The sequence below is a fragment of the Tamandua tetradactyla genome, chromosome 17, assembly GCF_023851605.1.
Source record: "Tamandua tetradactyla isolate mTamTet1 chromosome 17, mTamTet1.pri, whole genome shotgun sequence".
NCBI classification, from domain to species: domain Eukaryota; kingdom Metazoa; phylum Chordata; class Mammalia; order Pilosa; family Myrmecophagidae; genus Tamandua; species Tamandua tetradactyla.
Genome location: NC_135343.1, coordinates 68,881,276 through 68,893,646, shown reverse-complemented (window position 1 = coordinate 68,893,646; position 12,371 = coordinate 68,881,276).

Sequence of the window (12,371 nt, the reverse complement as noted above, 5' to 3'; positions counted from 1 at the left end):
AACGAACCCTAAGTTAAACCATGGACTTTAAATAATATAATTATGAAAATGTGTAACATGAATTGTAACATGTTCCATACTAATGCAAGGTGTTAGTGGAAGGGTGGTGTATGAGAATTCTGTATTTTATGCATGATTGTTCTGTGAACCCACAGCTTCTCTCATAAAAAAATAATTAAAAAAATGGAAGCAATAGTGGGATCATGGCCCCCTAAATGTGGATTGGAACATGCAACCTAAACTTAACCACGTGGACTGCCTGCTAAAACAAAATATCAACATTCTCCATAGGATTTAGTCACGACCCACAATTTCATAACACAATATTCAGATTGTCACAGTATAATTCAAAACTACTTACTGTGTAATGAATCAGGAATATCTCAACTTACATGACAAATCACCAATTCTGAAATGAAATATATTTATCTGACAAAAACTTTAAAGCAGTTAATGGAAAACTGGTGCAGTAAGCCTGTCGGAATCCTCCTAAATCATTTGGAAAAATAGATGACCTCAGCAAAAATAAAGAAAAATAAAAAGTAGAAAAATACCAAATGGAAATTTTAGAACTGAGATACATATAATGCAAAATTAAAAAGAATAACGTGGGCTGGGCTCAATGGCATAGTAGAGATGACAGAGAACAGAGTTAATTTACATTCAGTTAGATATATAGAAATCAATCTAAATGAACAACCGAGTGAAGAATGATTAAAAAATAACAAACAGACGCTGTTTAGTTTCTTAGGCTGCTCAAGAAAATATAATGAACAGGGTCAATTCAAACAATGGGAATTTATTAGCTTATGTTTTTGAGGCTAAAAGAGAGTTCAAATCAAGGAGTCATCAAGGACCGCTTTCTCCCTGTTGCCTCTGGCATTCTGGAGCTAGTTGCTGGCATTCCTTGGACCTTAGTTTGTGCTGTGGCAAGACACACGGGAGTGTCTCCTTGTCTCTTTATAGTTTAAGCCTATATTCTCGATTCTCCTGATATTCGTCTTCTGGGTGCAACATCTGTACTTTTTTTTTCTCTCTTTGTTTTGAATTTCTTCCTCTTAAAAAGGAGTCCAGGAAAAAGATTAAGACCAATCCTGATTAAGGTGGGCTGCATAGTTCCAAACCACCACAGAGCCCCAGTGATCAGTGGGACAATAACATAAAGTCAAAAATTCATATCATCAGAGTTTCAGACAGTGAGAAGAAAGATTGTGATTTTTTTTTAAAGATTGTGATATTAAAATACATATATTTGGGTGCAAGGTAGTTCAGTGGTAGAATTCTAACCTGCCATGCAGGAGACCCAAGTTTAATTCCCAACCATGCACCTCCTAAAAATAAAGAAATTCAATAAATGGTGCTACAATAATGGGCTAGTCACATGGAAAAAGAATGAAATGTGACCCCCACCATACAACATATAAAAAAATTACGTATATTTGAAGATAAGTGGCTTTACATTTCCCGAATTTGGTGAAAGACATAAACCTACATATTCAAGAATTTCGGCAAGCCCCAAAATATAGTCCCAAAGAAATCCTCACCTGGATCATGATAAAACTGCTGAAAATTAAAGGTAAAGAAAAAAAACTACAAAGAATCCAGAGAAAACTATAAATTATGTGTAAATAAGAGCCAATCAGAATGACTTCAGATTTCTCATGAGAAACCATGGAGGTTAAAAGGAACTGGCATTTTTCAAGTGTTGAAAAAAAAGCATTGTTAACTCAGAATTCTATACACATTGAAAGCACCCTTTGAGAACAAAATTGAAATAAAAGCGATGCTCTTTTGATGGGAAATTCTCAGGTGAAGAGAATTTGTTGATAGCAGGTGTGCTCTAAAACGATTGTAAGTGGACGTTCTTCAGAAAGATGAGCATAATACCAGAAGTAAATATGGTACATCAGAAATGAATACAGAGCAACAGAAATGCTAAATAGCTGAGTAAATATAATAGTATATTTATTAAATGTCATAATGTTCCCTGATGAAGACCTCAGTTTAGTAGATATAAAAAGAAACTATAACAAAGAGGCTGGAAGACAAATGGACCTATATGATGGGAAAGCTTGTCCATTAAACATAAAGGAACAATAACTTTGTTTTAAGTCGAATGTGAAAGATACATGTGTATAATATAATACCTAGTGCAGCCACTTTTTTTTTTAAAAAAAAGCAGCACATAGACAAATAGTCAAAATACAATAGATCAATTGAGATGGAATACTAAAAATTATTTACATAATCCAAAAGAAAGCAGGCAGAAAAACAAAAGAATGAAAATCAGAGAGAATAAAGAGAGAAAAAAAACAAAGATTATATCTAAATTCTAACATAAGCAATAATTGCATTAAGTATAAGTATTTTTTTAACTTTTTATTGTATAGTATAATATATAGACAAAGCAAAAAATAAGAAAGCAATAGTTTTAAAAGCACTCTTCAACAAGTAGTTACAGGGCAGATCCCAGAGTTTGTCATGGGCTACCATACGATCCTCTCACATTTTCCTTCTAACTGCCCCAGAATATAGGAAGCTAGAGGGCTTAAATATTTTTTTATCATCACAATCAACTTTTTTTTCTTGTGAAAAATAACATATATACAACAAAGCTATAAATTTCAAAGCACAGAATCACAATTAGTTGTAGAACATAATTCAGAGTTTGACAGGGTTACAATTCACAATTTTAGGTTTTTACTTACGGCTGCTCAAAAATACTGGAGACTAAAGCAGATATCAATTTAACGAGTTAGCATTCACATTCATTTGTTAGATCCTATCTTCTCTGTAAAGCATCATCATCACTTTTGATCTTTCCAGTCCTCACTTTAGGGGTGTTTGGACTATGGCAATTCTACATTTTTCATATTGGAAGGGTCTGTCACTAATATGGGTTAGGGAGACGGAACTATCTGATGTTCTGGAGAGGCTCGGCTAGGTTTCAAGACTTATCTGGACCAGGGACCCATCTGTAGATTGTGGGTTTCTGGAAAGTTACCCTAGGGCCTGGAACCCTTGTGGAATCTTATATATCGCATGACCAATACCATGATTGCTAGGTAATTGCTTGTGTATAGAAATGTTACTGATTTTGAACATTAATATTATATCCTGCTACCTTGCTGAATTTGTTTGTTGGCTCAAGCAACACTGCTGTAGATTTCCCAGGATCTTCCAAGTATAGTATCATATGATCTGCAAATAATGAATTTTACTTCTTCTTTTGAATACCTTTTATTTCTTTGGCCTGCCTGATTGCTCTAGCTAGAACTTCTAGCATAATGTTGACTAGTATTGGTGGCAGTGGGCCATCCTTGTCTTGCTCCTGATCTTAGGGGAAAGGTTTTCAGTCCCTCTCCATTGAGTATGATACTGGCTATCGTTTTTTCATGTATTCCCTTTATCATATTGAGGTAGTTACCTTTGATTCCTATCTTTTGGAGTGTTTTTATCAGAAAAAGATGTTGAATTTTGTTTAATGCTTTTTCAGCATCAATCAAGATGATCATGTGATTTTCCCTTTTGGTTCATTAATTTGCTGTATTACATTAATTGATTTTCCTGTGTTGAACCATCTTTGTATTCCTGGTATCCTGGTATAAACCCCACTTGGTAATGGTGTATAATTCTTTTATTGTGTTGTTGGATTTGATTTGCTTATATTTTATTGAAAATTTTTGCATCTATGTTCATTAAGGAGATTAGCTTGTAGTTTTTCTTCCTTATAGTATCTTTACCCGGTTTTGGTATTAAAATGATATTAGCTTTATGAAACGAGTTAGGTAGAGTTCCTTTTTCCTCATTTTTTTGGAAAAATTCAATCAGGATTTGGTGTTAGTTCTTTCTGGAATGTTTGATAAAATTCCCCTGTTCTACATAACACTTTTTCTTTGGAGGCAGATTTTTGATGACTGATTGAATCTCTTTACTTGGATTGCTTTGTTGAGAACTTCCTGAGTCAGTGTAGCTTTGTGTGTCTCTAGGAATTTATCCATTTCATCTAAGTTGTCTAGTTTGTTGGTGTATAGTTGTTCATAGTATCCTTTTATGATTTCTTTTATTTTCTCAGGGCCTGGGGCCATTCTCATCTCTGATTTTGTTCGTTTGCATCCTCTCTCTCTCTCTTTTTTTTTTCTTTGTCAGTCTTGCTAGTGGCCCAACAATTTAATTGATTTTGTCAAAGAACCAGCTTTTGGTTTTGATTCTTTCTATTGTTCTTTTGTTCTCCCTTTCATTTGTCTCTGCTTTAATCTTTGTTATTTCTCATCTTCTATTTGCTTTGGGTTAGTTTCCTATTCTTTCTCAAGTTCCTCCAGGTGTGCTGTTAAGTCCTCAAAATTTGCTTTCCTGCTTTTTGATATAGGTATTTAGGGCAGTAAATTTCCCTCTCAGAGCAGCCTTTGTCACATCTCATAAGTTCTGATAAGTTGTACTCTCATTTTCATTCATCTCCAGATAGCTACTAGTTTCTCTAGAAATTACTTCTTTAACCTCCTGATTGTTTAAGAGTGTGTTATTTAGTCTCCATATATTTGTGAATGTCCTCATTCTTTAGTGGTTATTGAGATCCAGCTTCATCCCAATGTGATAGAGAAAGTGCTTTGAATAATTTCAATGTTTTTAAATTTATAAAGAACTGGTTTTTGCCTCAGCATATGATCTAACCAGGAGAATGTTCCATGAGCACTACAGAAGAATGTATATCCTTGTGCTTTTGGTGCAATGACCTATATGTCTGGTAGGTCTAATCCTTTTATCAAGTTATTTAACTTCTCTATTTCCTTGTTGATCTTCTGTCTGATTTTCTATCTATAGAGGAGAGTTGTGTATTGAAGTCTCCTATCTTTACTATTGAAACATCTATCATGCCCTTCAATTTTGCCAATTTCTGTCTCATGTATTTTGGGGCTCCTTGATTAGGAGAATAAGCATTTATGATTGTTATATCTTCTTGGTGAATTGACCCTTTAATTAGTATATAGTGTCTTTCTTTGTCTCTTATGATGTCTTTACATTTAAAATCTACTTTGTCTGAAATTAGTATAGCTACTTGTGCTTTCTTTTGGTTACAACTTGCATGGAAAATATTTTTCCTTCCTTTCACTTTCAATCTATTTGTATCCTTGTGTCTAAGATGAGTCTCTTGTAAGCAGCATATAGTTGGATTATGTTTCTTAATCCATTCTGCCAATCTGTATCTTTTAATGGGTAAATTTAGTCCACTAACTTTTGAAATTATTACTGTAAAGGTGTTTCTTGAATCCACCATGTTATCTTTTTTTTATTTTATATATCAGATCTATATATCCTTTTTACTTCTTTCTCTTTGTGTTCTTTAAATTACTCTTTGTGAAACTCTTCAATTCTGTGCCATCCTCCAGAACTCCATCTCCTGTCTTTTTATTTCAGCCATATTAAACTCCTTTTAGTATTTCTTGAAGGGCTCGTCTCTTGTTGACAAATTCTTTCAGCTCTTTGTCTGTGAAAATTTTAATCTTTCCCTCAGTTTTGAGGTACAATTTGGCTGGGTACAGAATTCTTGACTGGAAGTCTTTCTCTTCCAGGATCTTGAATATATCATACCACTGCTTTCTTGCCTCTAGGGTATTAGTTGAGAAGTTTGAACTCAGTCTTATTTGATTTTCCTTGTATGTAGTAGATTGTTTTTCTCTTGCCACTTTCAGGGTTTTGTGCTTCTCTTCAACATTTGACAGACTGATTGGTATGTGTCTTGGGGAAGGCCTATTTGTATTTATTCTCTTTGGAGTTTGTTGGGCTATGCTATGTTTTCTGCTATGTTTTCATTTATTCTTTCAAATTCCTCTTTATGCTCTTCTACTGTCTTCTTGGTCTCCTCTATGTCATTTGTTATCCCACTGTTTTATTAAGTAGTGTTGTATCAACATCTTTGATCGGTTGTTCCATCTGTGTCTCCTCAGGTGTTTTAATTTGTTCTTTAGACAGGGCTACATCTGTCTGCATTGTGATATGCTGAGTGGTCTGCTGTCTTTGTGGCATGTGCATATATTGATTGATTTACTGTGGGGGTTGACTTCTCTCAGTAGTGTAAGGCCTTGTGTTTGCAGAATGGTTGTAGAGCAGGGAGCAGGGTACAGGGTGGGGCACTCAGTGCGGTGGTTTGTTTCAAGGCAGGTATAGGTGCAGGTTGGGGTTGTTAGGCTGATGCTTGTGAACATGGGTGCCCAGTGGCCAGAAAGGATGTCGCTATGTGGGTACACTGGTCTGGGGGGCGTCATACTGATGTGCACTGGTCTGAGGCACTGGGCCCTTTGTGCACATGCTTAGAGCTGTGGCAACAGGTCAGCATTAATGCCTTCATGGACTGGGGGCAGATGTGACCTGGCTGCACAGGTCAGCAGTTTCTCAGAGCTGGGAAATGTGGCTGAGGGCTGTGGGCATGCTAGGTTCTAGGATTGCTGAAAACGGAGGATCCCAGAGCAGAATGATGTGACTGGCGGCCCGTGCACATGCATGGGTCTAGAAGTGACATGAACTGATGTGCAGAGCACATGGGGGGCAGGGTGAGGCTGTGTGACACTATAGGCAGGGGGCAGGGGTAACCTGGGTATGGAGGTTAGTGCCAGCAGCCTTTATGCACTGGCAACAAACAGCCTGCAGGGAACAGGGAGGGGGAAGTAGTGCTTGGGAGGGATGCAGGAGAGGTGGAATGGGCTGCAGTTGTGGTGGGGGTTTGGGGCAGGTACCTCATGCAGTGGGGCCTGATGGGGCGTGGGCATCTTGAGTGCGGGAAATGGAAGCTGGTGACGACGTTCAGTTGAATGTGGGGTGGAGTGATTCGCTGGTCACGGGGCTGAACTGGTGAGGGTAGCGTGCCCAAGGAAGGTGACCTGACTTCCTTCCTATTCCCTGGCTCCTATTTGTGCACTCCCGCGGGCTCCTTGCCTCTGTACCAGGCTCGAGCTTTCTGCCTCTTAGTTCCTCAGCCTCTGTAATTAGGGCTGCCCCATGTGGTGTAGAAGGTTCTCCCAGGTCAGCCTCATTTCCAAAACGCCACCTCAGTTGTCCTACTGTCCCTTCTCTAACTTTTCCGTGTAGCAGGGCTAATCTAGAGCTTCTCTATTCAGTCATCTTCCTGAAAATGTAAGTATAAATATTTGAAACACCCTGATTAACAAAAGAGATCATCAGAATGGATTAATAATTAAATCTCACCTATACTATCTATAACATACTCACACCAAATTTAATTATATGAATACATGAAAAGTAAAAGATTTAAAGATATAAAATTACAACATACAAACACTAATCAAAAGAAAGCTGGAGGGCAGTGTGATGGTGGCTCAGTGGCAGAATTCTTGCCTGCCATGCTGGTGACCCAAGTTCAATTACAGGTTCCTGTCCATGCCAAAAAAATAACTAAATAAAAGAAGCTGGAGTGGCAATAAGAGTTATAGTTGAAGATGTCAACATACCTCTATGATTTAATAGACAGAGAATCAGCAATAACAGAGAACTAAAATTCACCATCTAATAATTTGTTCTATGTAACATTTACAGACTGCTCCAGAAAACAGCGAGACACATCCTTTTCAAGTGCACACAGAGAGCACATATAGAGCGTATATTCTGTGTCAAGAAACACCACCTCAGAAACTTAAATAATTGAAATAATATAAAATATGTTTTTTACTATAAAATAAATAAACTAAAAATCAGAAATAGACAATAGGAAACTTTTTAAACACTTGAGAATTTAACAAAACACGTTTTATTATTTTCACAGATCAAAGAAATATTATAAACATTTTCAACTGAACAAATATAAAATATAACAAATAAAAAACCATGGGATACATCTGAACCAGCACTTCCAGAGAAATTTATAGATAAATTCTTGTATCAATACACTAACAGAAGTTTCAGATCAATAATCTCAGCTACTAAACTTCAGAAATTAGAAATTTAATTATCCAGAAGGAAATAATAAAGATAAAGATAGAAATCAACAAATTGAAAGCAGTCAAAGAAGAAATGATTAGAGGAAAATATCAAAAGCTAGTTCTTTGCAATGCTAAGCACATAAATTTAGCAATGTAGAAGAAATGGACCAATTTCTCAAAACCACAAACCATGGGATTTACCCAAAATAGTTTGAATGGCCCTTTAACTATTAAATACAATGAATATGTAGTTAAAAACTGTCCAAAACGGAAAACTTTAGGCCTCGAAGTTTCACTGGTGATTTCTACTAAACAGTTAAGAAGAAATAATAACTATTTCAAATAACTTATTCCAGAAAATAGAAAAGGAAGGTATACTTTCCAAGTCATTTTATGAGATTAGTTTTGCCTTGATGTTAAAACCAGTCAAATACACTAACAAAAATAAAAACCGCAAACCAATATCCTTCAAGAGCATACATATAAATATCCTCAACACAATATTAGCAAATCAAATTCAGCAAAATATAAAATGAATAATACACAACAGGCAAATGGGATTTAACCAAAGACTGGAAGATTGGAGTATTATTCAAAAACCAGTGTAATTCACCATATTAAAAGAAGAAAACCCATATGGTTATATTCATTCTTGGCAAAAATTCTTGGCAAACTGGAAATGTTAGTATACTTCCTCAATTTGATAAATGGCATACACGATAGTCCTATATTCTACCTGATTTTAAGACTTACTAAAGGCCATATCAGTTAAGATAGTGTCGTATTGGTGAAGGGATCAATGAAGCAGAACCTAAAAGCTAGAGATATGGCCAATTGATTTTTGGTAACAAAAAAAATTCACATAGCATAAAATAAACCATTTCAGAGTGGGCAGTTCAGTGCCAGTTAGTGCACTCACAATGTTGGGCAACAGCTACCTCTAGCTAGATACAAAACACTGTCATCATTCTAAAGTAAAATTCTTACCCTTTAAGCAGTTTCTCTCCATTCCCCTGTTCCCCCGGCCCCTAGCAATCACCAATCTATTTTCTGTCTCTATAGATATTTTTATTCTGGATATTTCTTATAAGTGGAGCCATACAATTCGTGACCTTTTGTTTCTTGCTTATTTTACTTCACATGATATTTTGGAGTTTCACCCATACTGTAGCATGCAGCAGTGCCTCACTAATTTTTATGGTTGAATATTCCACTGTCCATTCATCTGTTGATGGACATTTGGCCTATTTTAACTTTTTGGCTATTGTGGACATTGCCAGCATGAAAATATGTGTACGTACACTGGTTTGAGTACCTGTTTTCAATTTGGGGGGTTCTCAATTCTTTCTTGCCAAATAACTCCAACATCTGTTTCACCTCTTTGTAGGTGTCTGTTGATAATCTCTAATAATTCAGCTTGAAATCTTTCTGGTCCTTGGAATGATGAGCTACTTTCAACTGAAATCTGGACATTTTAAGTATTATGAGACTCTGCATTTTATCGAAATCTCATTTCTTAGTGTTTTTTTTTTTTTTCTGGCCTGGCTCCAGTTGGTGCAGGGTTCACCACACTGTTACTGCCAGGTGGGGTGAAGTTCTGGCATGCTACCACTTGGCAGGGGTGGAAGTCCCAGCTTCCCACCTTGCCTTCTCTGACCCCACTCTGCAGGAAATGTGTTGCCTCATCACGGACTGGTGAGGATGGAAAGCTAGGCTCTCTGCCTGTCCTTTATAATCAAGGGTGAGGAGCACAGAGCACAGCTTTTTCCTGAGGTGCTTGGCTTCAATAGAGTGGTTATTGTATAAGAAATTTATGTCTTTCAAGGATGCACCTTTCTTCAAGGGGGTTTTCCTCAAGACTATTATTATTATTTTGTATTTACTTGTTGATACTTCCAAGTTGCCAACTTATCCATTCTTTTTGGGTTTTTTTGGGTTGCGTGATACAGGAATCAAACCCAGGCTTCTCACATGAAAGGTATACATTCTACCACTGAACCACCCATGCACCCTTATCCATTCTTTTTATACATGAGGCAAAAAGAAAGCCCAGGGAAGTCATCAGTTTGTTATTTCTCTGTCCCCAAGATCCCCAAAAGTGTGCATTCTTCTGTCCATTTTCCAGAATCTCCCTAAGCTTGTTTTATAGTTAATGTCCAGCAATTTTAGTTTCCCTTAGTGGAAGTAACAGGGAAAAGTGTATGCACTCCATCCACAGTTGATTTTTGACTATGGTACAAAAGGGATTCAATAGAGAAAGGGTATTTTTTTTCAACAAATGGCTTTGGAAAAAGTGAAAATCCATATTTTAAAAATTGAGCCTTAGGATAAACTTCACACAATATTTTGTGAAACTTTTATTTAAATATAAAGCTATAAAGCTTTTAGAGGAAAACATGGGAGAAAATCTCTGTAAGCTAAGGTTAGGTTGAGTACTTATATCAAAAACATGATCTGGGAAATATAAATTTGATGAATTGGCCATCATATGTATTTTTTTCTCTTTTAAAGACACTGTTAAGATATTGAAAAGACAAGTTCCAGAAAGGGACAAAATATTTGCAAATCACATATCTGACACATGATTTCTCTCCAGAGTATCCAAAACACTCAGAATGTAACAATAAGAAAACAACCCATTTAAAAGTTAGGCATAGACTTCAACACACACTTCACCAAAGAGAATATAAGGACGGCAAATTAAGCACATGAAAGGATGCTCAAGATCATTAACCATTAGACAAATGCATATTAAAATCATGAAGAGATACTACTACTCATATATTAGAATGCAATCTTGTGTATTCAACACAAAGCAGAGAACAGAATGCCTGAGTTTGGAACAGGGAGGCTAAGGAGGGAGGGACTGCATAGTGGTGATTGATATGTTCATTATTTTGAATGTGTTGGTAATATCACTGGGGTACGCATATGTCAAGATCTATAAATTGCAATCCATACATACAAACACACACACTCACAGACACAGCTTATATGTCAATTATAACTCAACAAAGCTGTTGAGAAAATGAAAGAAAAAGATTGGGATTAACAGGGGTGGGTGGGTAGAGAAACTAATTGGTATGCACACAATTTCTAAGGAAAATATTCATGTGATTGTAAATATGGAGATCTTTAAAAATGCCCCAAGACAGCAATATGTTGTAAATCAATGATAAATAAAATGAGGAGCAGCAACAAAACAAAGACTGCTATTTGAAAAAAAGTTTTATTTACTTAACCTGTTTTTTCCAAAAGGTTAGTGATGAAAGAGAATTACAAAATGGTTTTAGAAATTAAAAAATGCATATTGATTTTTAATTTCAGAGGAGGAAAGTTGTCTTTGCAACAACTAATGTTGGAATGATATGATTTGCATATTTAAAAGAAAGAAAAGAAACTCAATCCTCACTTCATACCATGTATAAATATTACCTCAAAATGGCTCATAGACTGTATTTTTCTGGGTTCCCCAGAGAAACGGAACAGAAGAGATTTTTAAAATAAGGAATTGGTTCATGCTACCAATATATGTGCATCCTGGGAAGTCTGATTCTTTAGGACAGATCACAAGCTGAAAACTCTGATAAAGATGGTGACGTCCTTGGTTCAAATTCCTCAGGGGAAGCTGCTGGCTAGAAATTCTGGCAAGAGCCAATGCTGAAGTTGAAGTGGTAATTCCTCTGAACTCTGACATCCTTTTCAAACAACCAACAGATTGAATGAAGAGACTCCCCACATGTGGAGAACAATCTCCTTTCTTGATCCTAGATGCCATCAACTGATTTTAGATGCAAATCCCATCTAGAAAATATCCTCACAATAATAAATCCTTGAGCAAACAACTGGACACCGTAATGTAGCCAAGTCAGCACATGAAATTAAGCAGCACATAAACCTAAACGTCAACTCTAAAAGTATATTGCTTCTAGGAGAAATCACAGGTGAATATCTCAGTGAGCTTGTGTTAGGCAAAGATTTCTGTAATACAAGTATTCTTGACGTGGTTACGATCAATGACTCACAATATCATCACATAGTTGTGTATTCATCACCCTGATCATTTTCTTGAACATTTGCATCTCTCCAACAAAAGAAATAAAAAAAGAGAAAAGAAAAAACTCATGCTTTAGGCCAAGGATTCTAGCAACATCAAAAGTATAATTCAAGAACAAGAAAAAAAGATAAATCAGTTTCATCAAGTTGTTATTCCAGTCAGAGATACACTATTAATGAAATGGAAATAAAAGCCACAGACTGGGAGAAAAAGCTTAAAAACACAACCGATAAAAGACGTGTATGCAGAATGTATAAAGAAATATCAATATTCAATAATTAATAAGCACACAACCTAATAAAAAATGGGCAAACTATTTGAACAGACACTTCACTGAAAAAGCTCTATGCATGACAAATAGAAGAAAAGATGTTAACCATTAC